Below are 19846 nucleotides of genomic sequence, written 5' to 3'. Positions count from 1 at the left end.
TTTGGCCATAACCCCATGTTGTAATTTTTGAAATATGTGGCTGAAATGGTCATCTAACAAGTAAGCCTCCTAGAGCTCTTCAACCCAATCACTATGCAATTCTGAGATAGATGACACTCTGCATGCCCACATTTGAGAGAGAGAATCAGCCACGATATTATCCTTGCCCCGCGTGTGTGAAATGTCAAAGTCATAGTTCTGTAAGGTTGCCACCCATTGCCTTTGCTTAGGAGTCAAAGTAGACTGAGTCAAGAAGTATTGGAGGACTCGATGATCACTTTTCACTTGGAAGCGGCTGCCATACAAATAGTGGTGCTATTTCTTGATGGCATGGAGGATGGCCAACATCTCTTGGTCGTATACATTCATTTGCATCTCCTTCTCATCAAGCTTGCATCTTTCAAATGTAATCACACCATGCTCTTGCAACAATACTGCACCAATACCCCGGCCACTGGCATCACAATGAATGGTAAAGAGCTTAGAGAAGTCAGGGAAAACAAGGGTGGGGGCTGAAGTAAGCACGTCCTTTAACTGTTTGAAGCTATGATCTGCTGTGGCATCCCAAAAGAATGACTCTTTTTTCAAGCGATCAGTCAAAGGTGCTGCAATGGTGGCATAGTGCTTAATGAAGTGTCTGTAGAATGAGGAGAGACCAAGGAAGCCATGCAAGGAGATGGTGGTGGAAGGAGTGGGCCAATCCTTAACATATTACATCTTTTTGGGGTCAGTCTGTATACCATTTTTGCTTACAATGTGTCCCAAGTACTCCACAGATGTCTGCATGAATATATGTTTGCTCTCCTTAGCAAAGAGTTGATGCTCTCTCAATATGTCAAACGTGTGTCAAGTGCTCCATAGATGACTTGCTGTAAATGAGGATGTCATCAAAGAAAACAAGCACGAACTTGAACAAAAAGGGCTGTAGGATTTTGTTCTTGAGGCTTTGAAAGGTGGCAGGGGTGTTAGTCAACCCAAAAGGCATCACAAGAAAATGGTAAAGTCCACGATCAGTTCAGAAGGCTGTTTTGACCTCATCTCCTGCCTGCATACAAATTTGATGGTAGCCAGAGCGCAAGTCAATCTTAGTGAAAAAGCATGCCCCTTTTAACTCATCCAGCAAATCATCAATCCGTGGGATGGGATAACGTTTCTTCACTGTAATCTTGTTCAAATATCTATAGTCAATACACATGCGGAAGGAGACATCTTTCTTTTTGACTAAGAGAATAGGGGATGCATAGGGGAAAGAACTCGGTTCGATGAAACCCATCTCCAGCAACTCCTTAATTTATTTTGCAACCTCTTCACGCTCACACTTGGAGAGTCTAAAGGGGGGTTTGTTCACTGGCTTGGAATGGGGCTCTAGGTCAAGTGGGTGGTCCACTTCTCTCTTGGGAGGGAGGGATGTAGGCATTTGAAATAAGTCATTGTATTCCTCAAGTAAGGCCTGCAAGGTAAAGTCATATGATACTGTGGAGGGCTGATCATAATTGTCCTTATTTAATTGCAAAATCGGTGAGCATTTCTTAAACTCCCGTCTGAGTTGCTTTGTTGTAATGAGCTGAAAATCAGCATGGTCTCGAACTCCCTCTAGATGGATAGGCTATGCATGCATCATAAACTCCGTGAAAAGCTGAGAGAAGTCCATAACAATTTTCCCCAATTGTTTCAGCCAATCACAACCCAAGACAACATCAATGGGGCCTATATCTAGGGCAATCAGATCAACCAGTGCCACATAATTTTCAGCCAAGCATAAGGGAACTACGGGACATACATGTGTGCTGATTTCTTCTTCTCCGTTTGCTACTTGGACCTTCAAGGGGTGGTGTAATGCCATAGGAATACATTTCAACCGATCAATGACTGATTTATTGACAAAATTGTGCGTGTTTCCGCTATCCACAAGGATAAAAACATGCTTCCCATTGATATTTCCTTGAATGCGAAGGGTATTGGGGCTACGCAAACCTATCCAAGCATCCAAGGAGATTGAGCAAAGGGAAGTCGGAGGTGGGTGGGATGTTAAATCAAGTATCTGTGAGGGCGCACCACCCAGGTCAAAGGGGAACCCATCCTCTAGGTCATAGAACTGCTCATGATCAACATCCTCTATGGGCTCAATCTGGTCAATGGCTAGGTCATCCTCCTCATTTGCCAATCTTCCATGACATACATGCTATGAACTTTGAGCTTAGCTGACTTGTAGGGGCATTTGGATGCATGATCAATAGTGTACTTATCTCCAGATTTAAAGCATAGGCCCTTTTCTTTCCGTTCTTTGACATCTGGGGAGATGAATCGTTGACTACTGGATCCATGGGAAGGTGATGCAGTGGACTGTTTATTTTCAGTATACCGATTTTAAGCCATAGAGCTCGATGCTATCCCAAAAGTGCCCGGTTTTCTTTCAGCATGGAAGGCGGGGTAAGTGGGTACTTTGGGGCTATTATTAGGCATAGAAGAGCCTCGAAAACCACCTCCATATGGGGCTGATTATGAAGGGATGCGAGGAGGTCCAACACCTTGCTGAAAATGCTCATTCTTACGGTACTTTCTTGCATATCTCTCAGCCAGTTCGATTGCATCAAACAGTGTAGTGGGTTTTTGGGCCATGACATCAGCTCTGATAGACTCGGTTCCAACCCATAGATGTACTTGTGCAATTTAGCATCGTCACTGATGCTTTCCACATACATGGTCAAGTTCATGAATTGATTGGTGTAGTCACATACAGTGAGGTTACGTTGGTCAAGAGTGTACCAACTTCTTGCCAACCGTTCTTTTTCCACAGGGGACACAAAAACTTGGACCATATGCATTTTGAAATCTTCCCAATCAATGAACTACTGATTCTCTCGATTGATATAGCACCATCAAGTGTGGGCAAAACCTTCCAAGTGGAGATAAGCAAAAAGTATTTTTTGCTCATCAGTGCGGGGGTAGATGTTGAAGTAGGACTCCAACTTGGATGTCCATTCTTTAAGGTCAGATGGTGAGGGAGATTTCCCATTATACTTTGTGAGAACGACCTTGTCACACAAATCATAGGGACCGTGCTGCCCATGAAATCCTTGTTGTCCATGCATCCCGTGGTGGCCATACATCCCTTGTGGTGCATTTAGCCCATGTTGTCCATTATAGCCATGCTGTCCATGATTTCCAGGCTGGCCATTTGTACCATATTGTCCTTGATGGGGCTGATTCATACGTGGTGCATGGGGGCTCCTAGGTAGAGCGGTTGAAATTCGACCCAAGGTAGGGGAAGGCCTCAAGTAAATGTTTCTGGCATGGTGGACAGGGGAATTCAATAGGGGCTCATCATGCATGTGAGAGGGTTCCCCGATCTCATAGGTAGAAGGGGAAATTCCCTTAGCGCTAAGTACACCTTGTAGTCCATGCGACAGTTCCTGATGTGGAGGGCATCTAGACTCATGTCTAGAGTCATTGGTCTTCTCTTGGGATGAAGCGGTCGCGAACTAAGCAACAAGAGCAGTGAGCTTTTCCAAGGTCTGTTGGGTCTTTGAGTTTGAGATGGCCATGTGCTCAATCGCTTCATCAAACTTAGACATCATCTGGCAGTGGTTGGTGACCATATCGTTGTGTCGTTCCATATGACGGAGCTCATGTTGATAGAGGGTGTGATTAAGAAGGGTATACGGGTCCGTTTCAGACATGTCCTCCTGTATCACCATGGTAATATTGTGCAGAGCTTGGTTCCTCATTCATGGAGGTCCAAGAGTCTCTAATCTCCCTCTGGAGTTCCTCTTGGGCCTTGCTTTTGCCTTTCTGGCAAGCCATTTGGATGCAGTCCACAGGACTTGCTATCAGTAAAAAGGGCGTAACTCTTAGTAGGAAACTCGGATCGCTGAGGTTTTGGGCTCAAGTCGGAGGGGACGATGGTTTCTTCGAGATGAGCTATTAACCTTTATGAGAAAAAATGATCAAAATTTTCTATAGGGGTTTTACAGTGGCTGTCCTGGAACGGTCTGCAACCTATCCACAGTGACCCCAGTGAATGGGCATAACTTTCACACTGTAACTTCGATTGGGGAGATTTTTCATTCAAACCAGAGGGGACAAAGCCTCTTCGAGATGAGATATAGGTTTAACCCCCAGATTTAGGACATAATTTTTTGCAATTGGATCTTTGTGACGGTCCTGCAGGACTGTGACAAAAAAAACACCGTCTATCCCTTAGTGCCAATGTCTTACATGGATAGAGCATAGATCAAGGGGCCTGATCTGACACCTCAATATCATCTTGAGCATACTGAGCATAATCCTGAGCATCATTGCATACCCATCAAATTTGCCATTCATGCATAAGTACATTCACTGCCATACATCTCCATAGACTACATGTACCTCAAGTGGCATCATACATGGGTGCCATTATCATTGCGGGGTATTCAAGAGGGATCATTGGGGTAGGGGAGTGAGGCTTATGGAAGTACCTACACCTGCAAACAAGTATTGGGCTCTGGATCACTGGGAGGTGGGCAAAGTTCCCCCCGGGCCGGGTTGTGCACTCCTTTAGGGTCTTAAGTGGTTATAATTAGCAATCAGCATGAGATGCATTGGAAAGGAGATATTGGGCCTTTTCATGAGTTGCAAGGAATGATGAGGGTTGGGGTAGGGGTTACCTTGGAGTCCAATGACTCACTGGCTGCTACTTACCCACTTTACAATGGCTAATATTCTTCCAAGATCATAAAACAAAGTAGGGGTTAAGGTCAGCCATTACAATGAAATCCTGGGAAGAGGTATGATGCTTGTATGCAATTTTGAATCTCTCCAACAATGGATTAAGCTCACCTAGTGGCTAAATTGAGCGATTAAGATCAGAGTGGCATACCTCTTTAATGCTTCTAATGACCGTTGAAGCCCGAATCTTCATGATGCCGCTTGCTCCATTGATGAAGTCCGGTTGTTGGTTGGGCATTCGTGGAAGAGTGCTTCAGCCTTCAAGTGCTCTTGTTGATGAAGAAGGTTCCCAAGCTTATCCCTAAGCTTGAGCTTCAAGGACGGGAAGCTTCAAGTGAAGCTTTCATGGCTGCCCGCAAAGCTTCCATGCATGCTGAGCTCAATGGCTTCATCCGGGCAAGAGGAATCCTTCACTGGCTAAAGGGGTTGTGGAGTTGAGCTCTCCAGGTCAGAGGAAGCTTCAATTAGGAGAATCCATGGCTGCCCCAAACTATTTCAAACAATCCCAGCTGTTGTCCACCATGGGAGCTGATTCCTGGGAGCAAGGATGCCAAAGGGGGAGGACCAAGGAGCTAGAGCAGTGCCCTAGAGTGGCAGGGAGGGGAGGGCAATAAGAGGGGATGTGGCAGGAGGGCTGGGGGGAGCAGGACAGCCAACGCAAAATGCGCCGCAAATTGTGGGGCTATCCTGTAGGCCTCTTGGACAGCAAATCCCCCCAGTCCATCTCTTGATCTGGAGCTTGGGAGGTCAAGGATGGGTCTGGGGATGTTTGATGTCGGGGAGCACCTTCAGATCAGGTTTCTTGGGATTTCTTTGGGTTGGTAGCCATGGCAGCTTGCAGGAGAAGAGAGAGAAAGAGGGCCGAGGCAAAAAGTAACTAAGGTTTTGCCCTCTTCCAACTCCTAGGACTCTAAACTTGGCCTGGAACCCTTAAAATTTGAATGAAAAGAAGTGTCAACCTACTATTCTAACCGTTTTATCTCCAGATATGTCTGAGTCTCTAGCCATAGCTCTAGCTTGCTCCAAAAAGTTGGAGTTAACTGCAGTCCTTGCTGTATACCTGTACTTGTAAGCTGAGCAACTAGGGTTTTTGGGATTTGAAAAGGGAGAAAGGGAAAAGAGGAAAAGGACCAAAGCTTGAAGCTTTGATACCACTTGTAACGAAAGGAGCTAAGGGGAGAGAGAAAGAGAGCTGAGGAGAGAGAAAGAGAACAAGAAGAAGAAGGAAGAAGACTAGAAGAGGAGAGAGAAAGAGAGGAAAGAGGAGAGAAAGGAGAAGGAAGCCATGGAAGCTGGAGATGGAGTGAAGAGTGTGATCTTGATAATAACTGGTTGCCCTAATCTGGGGCTCTTACACCTTAAATACCACAATCAATGTGATGGGGTGTCTAAACCCTAGTCGGTGTATATCCCGCTTGTTACAAATCCTCATACTTTCCATCTATGACAACATCATCTTCTTGAACACAAAATTGATCTTCTTGATGAGCAAATTGATCAACCTTCTTCATGATAACTTCACTACTTCTTCCTTCAACAAAACCAATTGGAGATTGATATGACAATTTTCAGGATACCAAAATATAGAAAATACTTATTAATGCAATGCATGTGATACTCCAGTCTCCCATTGGTCAGCTTCCTTGTTGGGTTTGGGACACTCGAGGATCCTTGGTTGCTTTGGCTCTTATCCTTTCTCACTACCTTTGCCCCAATCTTTGGCAAAACCACAAGTAAAGGGTAGCGATCACCATCATCACTTGAACTTGAATCCAAATATGTAACCATAACATCTTCAAATTTCTCCTTGATCTTCTCAACTGCTTTAAGCAATCTCTGAATATGCTTCAAACTAGAGCAAGATTTAACTTTTTGACCACCATGATCATCACACCATTCATAAGAATCTTCAAGTACATTCTCAAAAGAACTCAAGTTTTCTCATGCTCTATCCATCCTCAAACTTGCAGCCTTCCTTGCTATTGAAGAAAGCTTCTTGTGGATACCATTGAACTGTGTACATAAATCAACCATGCGGAAATACTTGCAGGATTTCCCTCCTTCACAAGACTCATAAATATACAAACAACATATTGAGGTATGCCCATGCTCAAAGCAGACTTTGTATCTCTTTTTATTCTTCTTAGATTTATCCATGATGAAACATGCTTGTAGTTTGCAAAAATGATCTACTTTTCTTTCAACCAACATCCTAACTTTTGCAATGATGAAGTAGTAGGTTTTTAGCCTATGATATTCAGGTTATCCCTGCAATTTCTATAGTTCAAGCTACTTTAAAGACTCTTTTGCATATATTGCATGAAAACTCCTATATTGATTAGATTTCTCTATTTTAGGCTATCTCTAATAGATATTTGACAATTCAGGTTACTCCTGCCATTTCTACAACTCCTGATACTTTTGCACTTTAGGTTATACTTGAAACTATTGCAATTGAGGTTATTCTTGTCATCTCTACAAATGCTTGGCACTTTTGCACTTTAAATTATTTCCTCAAGGTTGATATTGGTAAAACAAAATCCTTTCGTCTACTTATTCTGTATCTTATCTCTTCCTATATCTTCTTATTTATTATCTTAGCTTGAGAAGTATTTCTTGCTAATCCAGTCCTCATTATTGCATTTTCTTGAAGTTACTTATGATCTCCTTCTTTGTTGTTTGGTATCACTTTTTTTGCAAGTCTCCTTCATATTCTTTTCCATCATCTCCTGAACATCTGAATTACATGAATCTGCATGAATTCCATGAATCTACCTAAATCGCAAGAAACTAGCTGAGTTGTAGGAAACTACTTGAATTGCAAGAATTCGCCTAAATTGCTAGAATCTACTTGAGTGCATGTCTATCTTGAAAATACTTGAATTTATTTTCTCCAAAATAGCCAAAAATTCAAGACATTTAAAAGAAGAGATAACATGATACCCTCCATTTATAGAAATGAATCATAATGTCTTCCTTAAAAAAGATGTCTTTCTCTCATTGTCTCTAGTTGCCTCTCAATAGATTGCACCCTCTTTTGCTTCTCTTGCATCTTCTTGTACTGACATTTCGATTTTGAAGAAGAAACCTGGAGACTTGAAATTAGGGTTGCATATTGAAACTCGCAAAATGAGCCCTTGAAACTAGTTGGCTATCACCATCTGAAATTCAACTTGAACTAGACTATTTTGAACCCATAGCATTGAGAACTATTGAATAAATTGAGATCTTCAAGCTATGGACTAAACCATTGCAACACTACGTTGCTTTCATTACATGAATCTTGAAAATAGAGCATCAAAACAAAGCTTACAATAAGAATTTCAAGAAGAAAGATGAGACTTGAATGATCTGCCTTATAAACATGACTAAAATATTCTTTGAATAGATTAAATCCTCTAGTACACAAGATCTTTAGATATTATTGTCTTGTGCTTTCATATGTTGCTCCTACAAATTTCTTCCTTCAATATTCGATGTCTAAATCATGAGTGTGCTGCAACGTGAACCAAATAGGATCTCTAAAGTGTATTGGCCTATTCTACCACAACAAAATAAGAATAACAATCAACATAGAAATCTACCCTAAATATTATAATTCGGCCCATAGATTCTTAAATTAAAAAATGATAGAAAATAGTAAATATTTTTCAAGAAAATGGTACAAAAATAGGTTATATTGTAGACAATAGAAGGAAAACATTGTCCTAAAAATACTATAGTCCACATTCTTCCTAAATAAGAAAAGGCTAGAAAACAACATTCAATTTTCAAGAAACTAATACAAGATTTTAAATAATGTCATAGATACCTAAGAACAACCACTATCCTGAATATTACCAATCACATATTTCATGAATGAAGAAACCATAGTAAACGACATTAGACTTTCAGGAGACAGAGATAGGGATTCAAGTTACGAACTCAGTAACCCTAATAGGGCACCATCTTGAAGAATTTTGACTATACATCAAAGATAGATCTCAAAAGATGCATACAAAGAGTTACAACCAAGATATCCACCCTTCACATGACTTTCAATAACATTCAAGAATTATTTTATACATAGTAAATAAAGTCACCTATATGCATACTAAGGTTAAGAGCATGATTTGAGCCTTAGCAAATGCTATGTTTAGACAAGTGGCTATCATAGCATACATCAAACTGCCCATTGTAGATGCATAAGCGATCTTGGCCATCTCAGCCTTTTTTTCATCTGACTAGGAATAATTTTCCTAATTGACCCTCACATAGGAAGGCAAGGGACAACTAATAAGCTTAATATCTTGCATATGAAAGTGCTCAAGGACTTTTTGTATGTAGTCCTTCTGTGATAAGTAAGGAGCCCCTCAGAGTGATTGTGTGTGATGCACATGCTAATAATACATGAGGTATATTTCGTGTCTTTCGTCTCAAAACTCTTCTTGAGCTAACTTTTCAAGGCATCTAGCTCATCATGATCTCTCCTAGAAATCAACATATCACCTACATAAAGTACCAAGATAATAAGGCTACTATCACATGAGCCTTGTTTGTGTAAATACATAGATCCATATCACACTATGTATATCCTTGTGAATACATGAAAGCATCAAACTTATGGTACCATTCCCTAGGTGCTTGCTTAAGACCATAATGACTCTTTCTAAACTTGCACACTAGGTGTTTGGTGCCTTTTTTCTCAAAGCTCTTAGACTACTACATATAAATCTCATCATATAGCTTCCCATGTAACAAAGTTGTCTTTGCATCCATTTGATAAAGGTCCAAATATAACTGATCAACAAAAGATAGTACTAAGCGCAGGATAGTCAACTTGACCATAAAAGAGAAGACCTCATTAAAGTCAACACCATGCTTTTGCCTAAAAACCTTTGCAAACCAATCTGGCCTTATATGCTGACTTGGTATGTCCTCCACTAGGTAGTAAGGGAACCAAATCTCATGTATGATTTTTGTGCAATGAGTTATACTTTGATTGTACGGCCCTCTCCCAAGAGTGACTATCACCTTTGTACATGGCCTCATCACAGGTAAGAGATTCACTACCATCTGTCACTATAACATAGTCCATGGAGAGTGAAAATCGATCAAGTTGATATTTATCTCTAGTAGACCATTGCAAAATGGATTGTGGGGTATGTACATCCTGTCCAATATCATGATCATGGGCCACTAGAACATCACTTGCAAGATGTCTAGGTGGTTGTAAGACAATAGGAGACTCCTCCTAAAATATCACATTGTGTACCTCAACTAATAGGCTACTTGTGCATCTTCTCCTCATGAAAAACAATATCATGGCTATAAATGACCTTCCAAGCCTATGGATCCCATAGATGATAGCCCATTTCACCTGCACATAGTAAAAAGCCTCACATCCAAAGGTATGCAAATAAGCTTGTAATGGAGGTTTTCCAAAACATACCTCCTTTGCAACCTGATAACCAACAATAGTGCGCATTGGATTCTATTTATCAAGTGTATCCAAAGGTACGCAAATAAGCTTTAATGGAGGTTTTCCAAACCATACCTCCTTTGCAACCTGATAACCAATAGTAGTGTGCATTGGATTCTATTTATCAAGTGTATGGCAGTAGTAAATACCTCAACCCAAAAATATTGTGGTAATCCTACATGGCTTAGCATACTATGAGCTCTCTCTTGAATCGTTCTACTCATGCACTTTGGGGTGGAGTATAAGGGGCAGTCAACTAATGCTTAATATCTTGCTCATTGCAAAATTGCACAAATACTTTAGAGACATATTCACCCCCATTATTTAACATTAGGCATTTCATCCTGAATTGAGATTGATTCTCCACACAAGAGCAAGCCAACACTGAAAGATAGCCAAATACATTTCACTACAAGGATTTGAGCTAGTAGTGACGTCGATTAGCGACGGCGGATAGCGGTGTCGCTATTGGCATCGCATTTGTGACACAAATAGTGACGCAAATAGCGACGCTCCATAGGGAAAAAAAGCAGGCCGAAACCGAGCACGGTTTTCATTTTGTGTTTGCGGCTTGTGTATTTTGAGAGCGAGAGCGAGGGAGAGAGCGACCGTCGTGAGAGAAGGAGAGGAAGAAGACTTGCCGCCGCCGCTGTTGTTCGCAAAGGAGAGGAGGTGCCTTCATCGCAAAGAGAAGCCGCCCCACACTCGCCATATCTCATCAGTGAGTCTCCCTCTCTCTTTCTTTTGCTTGTTTAAGGTTTAAATCACTTTCTCTTTTTCTTGTTTAGGAGAGGAAATGAGAGAGAAAGAGAGGGAGAGGGAGAGAAAGAGAAAGAGAGGGAGAGGGAGGGAGAGCGCATTCTCTCTCTCCCTCTCCCTTTTGCTTGTTTAAGGTTTAAATCACTTTCTTTTTTGCTTGTTTAGAAGAGGAAATGTGAGAGAAAGAGAGAAAGAGAGGGAGAGGGAGATAAAGAGAAAGAGAGGAAGAGGAAGAGGGAGGGGGAGGAAATGAGGGAGGGAGAGAAAGAGAAAGAGAGGGAGAGGGAGAGGGAGAGGGAGAGGGAGGGAGAGTGCATTCTCTCTCTCCCTCTCCCTTTTGCTTGTTTAATGTTTAAATCACTTTATTTTTTTCTTGTTTAGGAGAGGAAATGAGAGAGAAAGAGAGAAAGAGAGGGAGAGGGAGAGGGAGGGGAAGGAACTGAGAGAGGGAGAGAAAGAGAAAGAGAGGGAGAGGGAGAGGGAGAGGGAGAGGGAGGGAGAGTGCATTCTCTCTCTCCCTCTCCCTTTTGCTTGTTTAATGTTTGAATCACTTTCTTTTTTTCTTGCTTAGGAGAGGAAACGAGAGAGAAAGAGAGAAAGAGAGGGAGAGGGAGGGGAAGGAAATGAGAGAGGGAGAGAAAGAGTAAGAGAGCGAGAGGGAGAGGGAGAGGGAGAGGGAGGGAGAGTGCATTCTCTCTCTCCCTCTCCCTATTGCTTATTAAAGGTTTAAATCACTTTATTTTTTGCTTGTTTAGGAAAGGAAATGAGAGAGAAGGAGAGAAAGAGAGGGAGAGGGAGAGGGAGAGGGAGAGAGAGGAAATGAGAGAGGGAGAGAAAGAGAAAGAGAGGGAGAGGGAGAGGGAGGGAGAGTGCATTCTCTCTCTCCCTCTCCCTTTTGCTTTTGGAGAGTTTTTGGAGAGTGTTGAGATATATTGTAAGAGGGAGAGGAAATGCGAGAGAAAGAGAAAGAGAGGGAGGGAGAGGGAGAGAAAGAGAAAGAGAACATATATTGGAATGATAGCATATCCATGATTATGGTAATGGTATCCACTTTACTTTTTTTATGGGTACCATTACATCGACTCCTTAAGAGGGCTAAAAATTAGTCATATACTTTATAAAGTCTAATTAGAAGATTTAAGATGCACGATAATAGACTTATCGATAATGGTATGCAATGTGCTTTGCCATGGGCCACGTACATTGGTGACTCTTTAAGATGGCTTAAAATTGGTCATGTCTTTCATAATGTCCAAGTAGGGGATCTAATTGTGATATGCACAATTCATTGTTTTTGTATTAACTTTATAGGCATAACAAATTAGAAATCATGTAAACTAGTCAATGGAAGGACTAAAAGAAAATGATACCCTAGCTAATGATCATTACGGTACTTCATCAAAATGAATCCAAAAGTATTGTTATAGAAGAAGAAACCCTTAAATTGAGTATAGGATATTTTCTCTCAGGTCTTATGACTATGAGTAGAATTGATTGAAATAAATTTTATTACTATAGTTGATAAATTTCATAGATGGCATTAATTTTAATACGCGATCCTAGGACAAAAAAACCACATTTCTAAGATGCTTTTTGTTGAGACTGATTTATTATTAGACTAAGAGATCCTCAATGATGCTCATAAATGGATTACTTATACTCAAAACCCTCTAGTGCAGTTTTTTACAATAATGAATAATTATCTACCGGGACAAATAAATCCTTGAGCATGATACAAGGCCGAGATATAACATCAATAAATCTCTCAACTACTATGTACAATGCAAGATTTATGGTCAACTTGCAACTTGACATACATCTCCATAAAGCTATCCATTTAAGCCTCGTTTGCTGTAATGTAGATAAGATGGAAAACGAAGAAGGTCTTATTGTTCAAGATCACGAGACGTATCTTAAACAGCGTGTCCCATGTCCTTGCTCTCAATGCAAGTTGGCAATTAGACGAAAACACCGATTGTCTATAGAACACATACAACGATTTGGCGAGTTTCAATCTGAGATCATTGATCAGGCGATTGCGGATTTTCAAAAAATGGTAATTTGAAGTTAATATTAATCATGCATTGTACTCGCAAGCTAATTGAAAACCATACACAATAAGATTGGGTCTTGTTGGCAAATTTTCTATCCAAGGGGTGATGTCTCGACCCAAGGGGGAGTGCACCCTTTGTGGCCAATTAGAAGAGTTCGTGGATGTGCAATGGATGGATTGCAGGAGCCAATCCACCACTTGCAAGGCCCACCTATACCGTCAATGCCAAAGGAGACAGACAACCTTCCCGACCTATCTACAATCTTGGAGCCTGAGATGGAGGCAATGATCGATGCATTGATTCCCATGGATATCGAGACATCTGACCCGCTTAGAGAGGAAGCATCCATACCATTATATGATGGGTGCCGAGTATCTCAGTTGAAGACATTGCTTGCACTCTTAAGTGTGCAAGCAAAATAAGGGTGGAGCGATATGAGTGTGACCGAGTTATTCAGGTACCTTGCACATAGGCTTCATTGATTTTTTCTTTGACACTATTATTACAAACATTTGTGCTTTTTCAAGGTGTTTTATGATTTTTTTCAAGTTATTGAAATATCATATATTACCATCTGCAAATACTATGCCTGAGTCTCGTGATGATGCATGATATGTTTTACGGAAGCTTGGCATGGACTACAATAACATCCATGCATGTATCAACAACTGCATACTGTTTCGAGATGAATACGAGACTATGGAGACATGTCCAAAGTGTGGTGCTCACAGGTATCGACAGAACTTGCAAGGGCAAACCATCCCTCAAAAAGTTCTCAAATACTTTCCGCTCATCCCCCGCATAAACCACATGTTTCGCACGTCCGGCATGGCAAGCTTGACAACGTGGCATGTGCAGAATAGATCCACCGATGGAGTTCAATGAATATCAACGGATTCACGCGCATGGAGCCACATTGACTCTACCTTCCCAGGCTTTGTGCGAGAGCCAAGGAATCTTCGGATCGGTCTTGCAATGGATGGTGTGAACCCATTCGGTTTGCGCTCAACTTCTTACAGTGTGTAGGCTATAGTGTTTGTCAACTACAACATCCCTCTATGGCTTTCTACGAAGAAAGGACATCTCATCCTTAGCTTGCTTGTCCCGGGCCGCTACAAAGTAAAAAATATGGATGTGTATCTTCGTCCATTAGTCGATGAGCTTAAGATTTTGTGGGAGGAGGGGGTCACTGTGCAAGATATGAGCAGGCGCGATGGTCGGCGGTCAGCCAACATTCGAGCCATTCTCATGTGGACGATGCATGACTTTCCGGGATTGGGAGAGTACTCAGATGAGCAGACCTCCGTTCTCGCTGGTAATATCTATATTTTATCTCATTCAATCAAGTATTCACTAGGTCGTGGCTCGCCTTACAGGTCTGGTTACCTCAGGTTATTATGCATGTCCATTATGTGGGCCACAGTTAGACTCTCGAAGGTCACGAACCATGAAGAAGATGGTATATCAAGGACACACCGCTTTCTTGCTGGAGGATCATGAACTCATGGAAGGTTTTCTTGGATGACCTCCAACACGTATGAACACCGTAAGCTGGTACGAGCCGAAAATGGTAAACCCGGAATCACATCCAAATGGAATGCAACGATTCTCTGTTTTCTACGAGTTGCCATATTGGACCCAGTTACAGGTCAACCACTTGTTGGATCCCATTCATATTTTCAAGAATGTGGGCAGCTTGCTATGGGACCACATCACAGGAAAGAGAGACACTATAGGGTCATGAATGGATTTAAAGGAGGTAGGTAAGATGGAGGTGCTTTGGCCGCAGTTGAGTGCTGAAGGGGGAGTGCAGCTTCCTCGTGCTCCTTGGGTTTTGTCCACCAAAGAAGAGAGTGTTGTGAAGCAAGTAATCAAGTCTATCCGCACTCTGACGGGTATGATGCGTTCTCTCAGGTCCGCATTTTCTAATGACCAATTGTCGGGGCTAAAATCCCATGATTGGCATAAGATATGTCAAGTTTGTGAACAGAATGGATTGTAATTAGCGTGGGCATTTTGCAATTTGAAAAGTGGCCATTATTCATAATGCTTTCTCATTTGTAGCAGTTTGTCCTACCGATCGCGATCGCAGGATGCCTTACTCTAGAAATTTGCGAGGCCATTTACAAGTTGTCGACTTTGGTGCAATGAATCTCACAGAAAGAGATTAAGACGTCCTCTATTGAATCCACGAGGCGGGGAGTAGTGGAGACGGTCTGTCTCTTTGAGAAATACCTGCCCACTAGCATGCTCACGATACAAGTCCACCTTCTTGTGCATCTTGTGGACGAAGTGGAGATTGCTGGACTTGTCCATATGCGATGGATGTTCTTCCTGGAGCACTTCATGAAAACCCTGAAAGGCTTTGTGCGACAATGAGCTCGGCCAGAAGATAGCATGGCCGAAGGTTCATTGGTGTCAGAGGCATTAGTGCATATCTCACAATGGCTACCAACGGTGGAACCAGACAATGAAATGCTATGGATGCTGAAGAATGATGATAGACTAACTGGAGATGTGGTGGTTGGAAATGGGGTAGAAAAAAGAATGGATGCCTCAATGGAAGAGAAGGTGAATCGCTTTTGTATGTTGCACCATGTGTCCATGGAGACGTGGCTTGCCAAGTACCAGATTGCAAGGCAAGATTGAGAGGAAGCGCGAGCTGAATTCTGATGCAGTACGCATCATCGACCGATTCGATATCCCGAAGGCATGGAGGAGATACCGCAGTTTATGTCAACACGATGGTTGCATGGAGTCTTGACCGCAGCATCCAGCGAAGGGACAGAGATCTCAATGGAGGAGTGGGAGTTCTCGAGGGGATGTAGTCCAAAGGTGGTGAGGGTTTAGAATATGTCATATCTAAATTTTATATGCGACATCTAATTTGAGTGTTTCAATGTACAGTAAAAAATATATAGTGCAGCGTGGTCACGCGGACGACATTTTCGTGTGGAGAGTATTGACAAAATGCGCTCCACAATGGACTGTGGTGTCATGGCAAGGATTGAGCAAGAGAGCCGGCGACGAGCAATGGATCCGAACACGGTTGTGGATGAGATGGAGTATTTTGGGAACTTGCAAAGTATTATTACGGGGGATTACCGTAGCTTCTCCATGATACTATTCGATGTGCAGTGGTTCAAAGTGGTACTTGGAGGAGCTGGAGCAACAATTCGACAAGGTCCATCTGGATTTCTCAAAATAGATTTAAAAAAAAAATGGATGGATTTGTGCGACACCTTTGTGTTGCCGGCCCATTGTGAACAGGTGCATAAAGAAATTTGCTTGCTAATTGTAATACGACATGGTTTATGTCACAATGGTTTGAACTCGCTTTGTATGTGTTTGTGAACATGTAATCTTCTATCCAAACCCCCCACAACCTCGATGGTGGTATGTTATACCTTCAACTCCTCGAAGTGTGAGAGTATATGATCAAAGCGAAGTTCCGGGCATAGATGAAGATAATATGCAAATAGAGGGGTCGATATTACAAGGGGTGGAGGCCGCCGCAAGCTTGGAGCCCGCATTGGCTAACAATGATGGAAATACAAGAGTCCAAGAATTTTTTGAGAACAAGGCAGACTCATTCTTTTGTGGTGACATGTCTATCGACCTTCCAGTGTATGCAGAGTTGTGTCAGGAGATTAACATGGGACCATAGGATACTTCATTCTTGGAGAATTGTATTACTCAATTCGTTGTTTAGATCTTCCATAAAGGTACATAAGATATGCATTAAAAATGATTTATATTATTGTGCTTTGTATAGTTTAAATTGATTATTCTAACACCATTTTTAATCTGTGCAGGTGACATTTTCAGGATGAGTCGAGGGATGAGCAATGAGGAGTTTCAGGACATGATGGCACGCATGTCTCCAGACCAACTCGCAAGATTCAGAGAGATGGCAGACCAGGAGCTGTCTCGTTCTTCGTCAGGGCGCTCTGCTAGATCTGCTTCAACGCGATTAGATGCTTCAGCTTCGAGCAGACGATCTCGACGTTCACGACTTGGGCCAGAGGAAGGGACTGCATTGGGATCAGGGGGATGCTGCTGTGGAGACACGGATGTGGTGTCTCCGTCTCGTCATTCAGTTGGAGCTCGTCACCTCAGCTGGAGCTGCGTCACCTCCAGGATTTGTCACACCTGTGTGTCAAGATTGTGGGAGAGAAGGAAGGAGTCTCACTTGTAGCTTTCTTGCTTGCACAATGGGGGAATACACATAAGGGTGGAGGCTGAAAACAGTTTTCCTCTTCTTAGTTGTGTAAGCCAAAAGAACTCTCATACAAAGAAATAGAAGAACCCTATATATGGGTCTCAAACCAAACTGAACTAACTAAGGTGGCATACTAACTGAGCCACGAACTAGAGTAGATAAGGATAGCTATCATGTAGCTATTATTCATGGGCGGTGTACCAACCGCATCTGCAACTGACAAGTCGGTGACATAAATACACAACGGTCACCCTGGCATATCACGAGTGGAGCTCGATATCTCAACACTCCCCCTCGAGCTCAATCCCAATTCTTGCATACCAAGCAGGTCTTTGAACTTGCGCAGCTTCTCTGCGCCCAATGGCTTCGTAAATATGTCAGCTACCTGATCCTCTGTGCTGACATAAACTAGATCAATAAGACCTAGTAAAACCCTCTTCCGCACATAGTGATAATGCACCTCAATGTGCTTTGTTCTAGCATGATAGACTGGGTTATTTGCCAAGTGTATACTACTCATGTTGTCACAATAAATGACAACTGGCCCATCTGTAGGCTGATGCATATCATAAAGTAGCTTATGCAACCAAGCTACCTCACATGTAGCCATTGCTGCACCCCTGTACTCAGCCTCTATGCTCGACAAGGCAACTGTAGGCTGTTTCTTGCTGCTCCAAGTGACTGCAGCACTCCCAAAAGAGAACACATATCCACTGGTAGATCGTCTATCAGAAATACTACCAGCCCAATCAGCATCAGTGTATCCATGCACCTGTATCTGAACCCCAGTCTCATAAAATAGTCCATACTGCAATGTGGACTTCACATACCTGAGTATGCGTCTAGCCGCATCCAAATGCGGTTTCCTTGGAGCCTGCATAAACTGACTTACCAACCCAACAGCATAGCTCAAATCTGGCCTGGTAATAGTCATATAAATCAAGCTTCCTACTATGCGTCTGTACATAGTAGGGTCTTCCAAAAGCTCACCTGCATCTATGCTCAGCTTCACATTCTGCTTCAAAGGAACTGAAATAGGCTTACAGCCTGTCATCCCATATTTGGATAGCATGTCCAATCCATACTGCCTCTGCAAGAGTTGTATCCCACTTGGTGATCTAATCACCTCAATGCCCAAGAAATAACGCAGCTCTCCCAAATCCTTCATCTCAAACTTCTGCTTCAATAGCATTTTCACATGAAGGATATCTTCATCACTGTCACCTGTCATAATCAAATCATCAACATAAATGACAAGTAGCATAATACCTTTCTCTGTTTTTCTCACATAAAGTGAGTAATCTGCCTTGGAAATCTGAAAGCCAATAGTGACAAGATACTGTCCTATCTTGTCAGACCATGCTCTAGGTGCTTGCTTCAAGCCATACAAGGCTTTCTTCAACCTGCAAACAAACTCAGGATGAACAGCATGCACATAATCTGGTGGCTGCTCCATATAGACCTCTTCTTGCAAATCACCATGCAAGAAGGCATTCTTTACATCCATCTGATGTAAAGACCATCCCTTTGATGCAGCCATAGCAATGACTGCTCTTACGGTTGCCATCCTTGCAACCGGACTGAATGTTTCTTCATAGTCAATGCCATATGTTTGTGCATACCCCTTGACTACTAATCTTGCCTTGTATCTATTCATAGAACCATCTGCATTGTGCTTCACCTTATAAACTCACTTACAGCCAATAGCATTCTTACCTTCAGGCAAAGGTACCAATTCCCATGTAGCATTTGCTTCCAAGGCATCCATTTCTTCATCCATGGCTTTCTCAAATTTTTCTTTTCCCATGGCTTGCTCAAAAGAAGTGGGTTCTAGTTCCTGTATCACTTTGACCATATATGCATAGTGAATGGCTGTAAATCCATCATATTTCAGCCTATCCACAGGATACCTAGCTCTCGTAGACCTGCGCAAAGTAGGTTCACTCCCAGGTGCTCTCAAAACATCCCTGGTCTTCCTTACTCTAGGTGTAACAATAGAAGGAATACCCAACTCATCATCAATGCTTTGTTCTGAGCCACTGGATTCACCATCCACATAAGAGTGACCTACATTCACATCAAACATGGGCTGATCAACCTTCTCTTTTCCTTTTCGTGATACCTGCATACCACCATCTGCATTACTTTGAGAAGATTCTCCTAATCTCAATCTGCCTGTCCATGGCGAAGAATGTGAACCACTGCTAGAGGACGCTCCAGGCCCACTAATATTTTGTGACTGCTGCTGTGAATTCTGTGCAGCATTACCATTTTGTGCATCTACATCATCAATCACATTTATTGGTTTATACTAGCTACTCATCTCATCAAAAATAACATCTCTGCTCACTGTAAACTTACGAGTAGAAGGGTTATAGCATCTATACCCTTTTTGCTGCAGAGAGTAACCAATAAAGATGCACTTCTCAGCTTTTGGATCCAACTTGGATCTCAACTCATCTGGCACATGTACATAGGCAATGCAACCAAAAATTTTCAAATGAGAAATATCTGGTTTCCTACCAGTATACCTCTCCTCTGGAGTCATTCCATGTATTGCTGCAGTGGGAGTCCTGTTCATTATGTAGATTGCTGTAGCAACTGCTTCAGCCCAATAAAAATATGGCAAGTCTTTTTCAT

Source organism: Lygodium microphyllum, chromosome 27, assembly GCF_053477565.2.
Source record: "Lygodium microphyllum isolate KBCC chromosome 27, Lygodium_microphyllum_v1.1.10, whole genome shotgun sequence".
NCBI classification, from domain to species: Eukaryota; Viridiplantae; Streptophyta; class Polypodiopsida; order Schizaeales; family Lygodiaceae; genus Lygodium; species Lygodium microphyllum.
The sequence above is the reverse complement of the archived record's forward strand: the minus strand, read 5'-3'. Positions refer to the sequence as shown.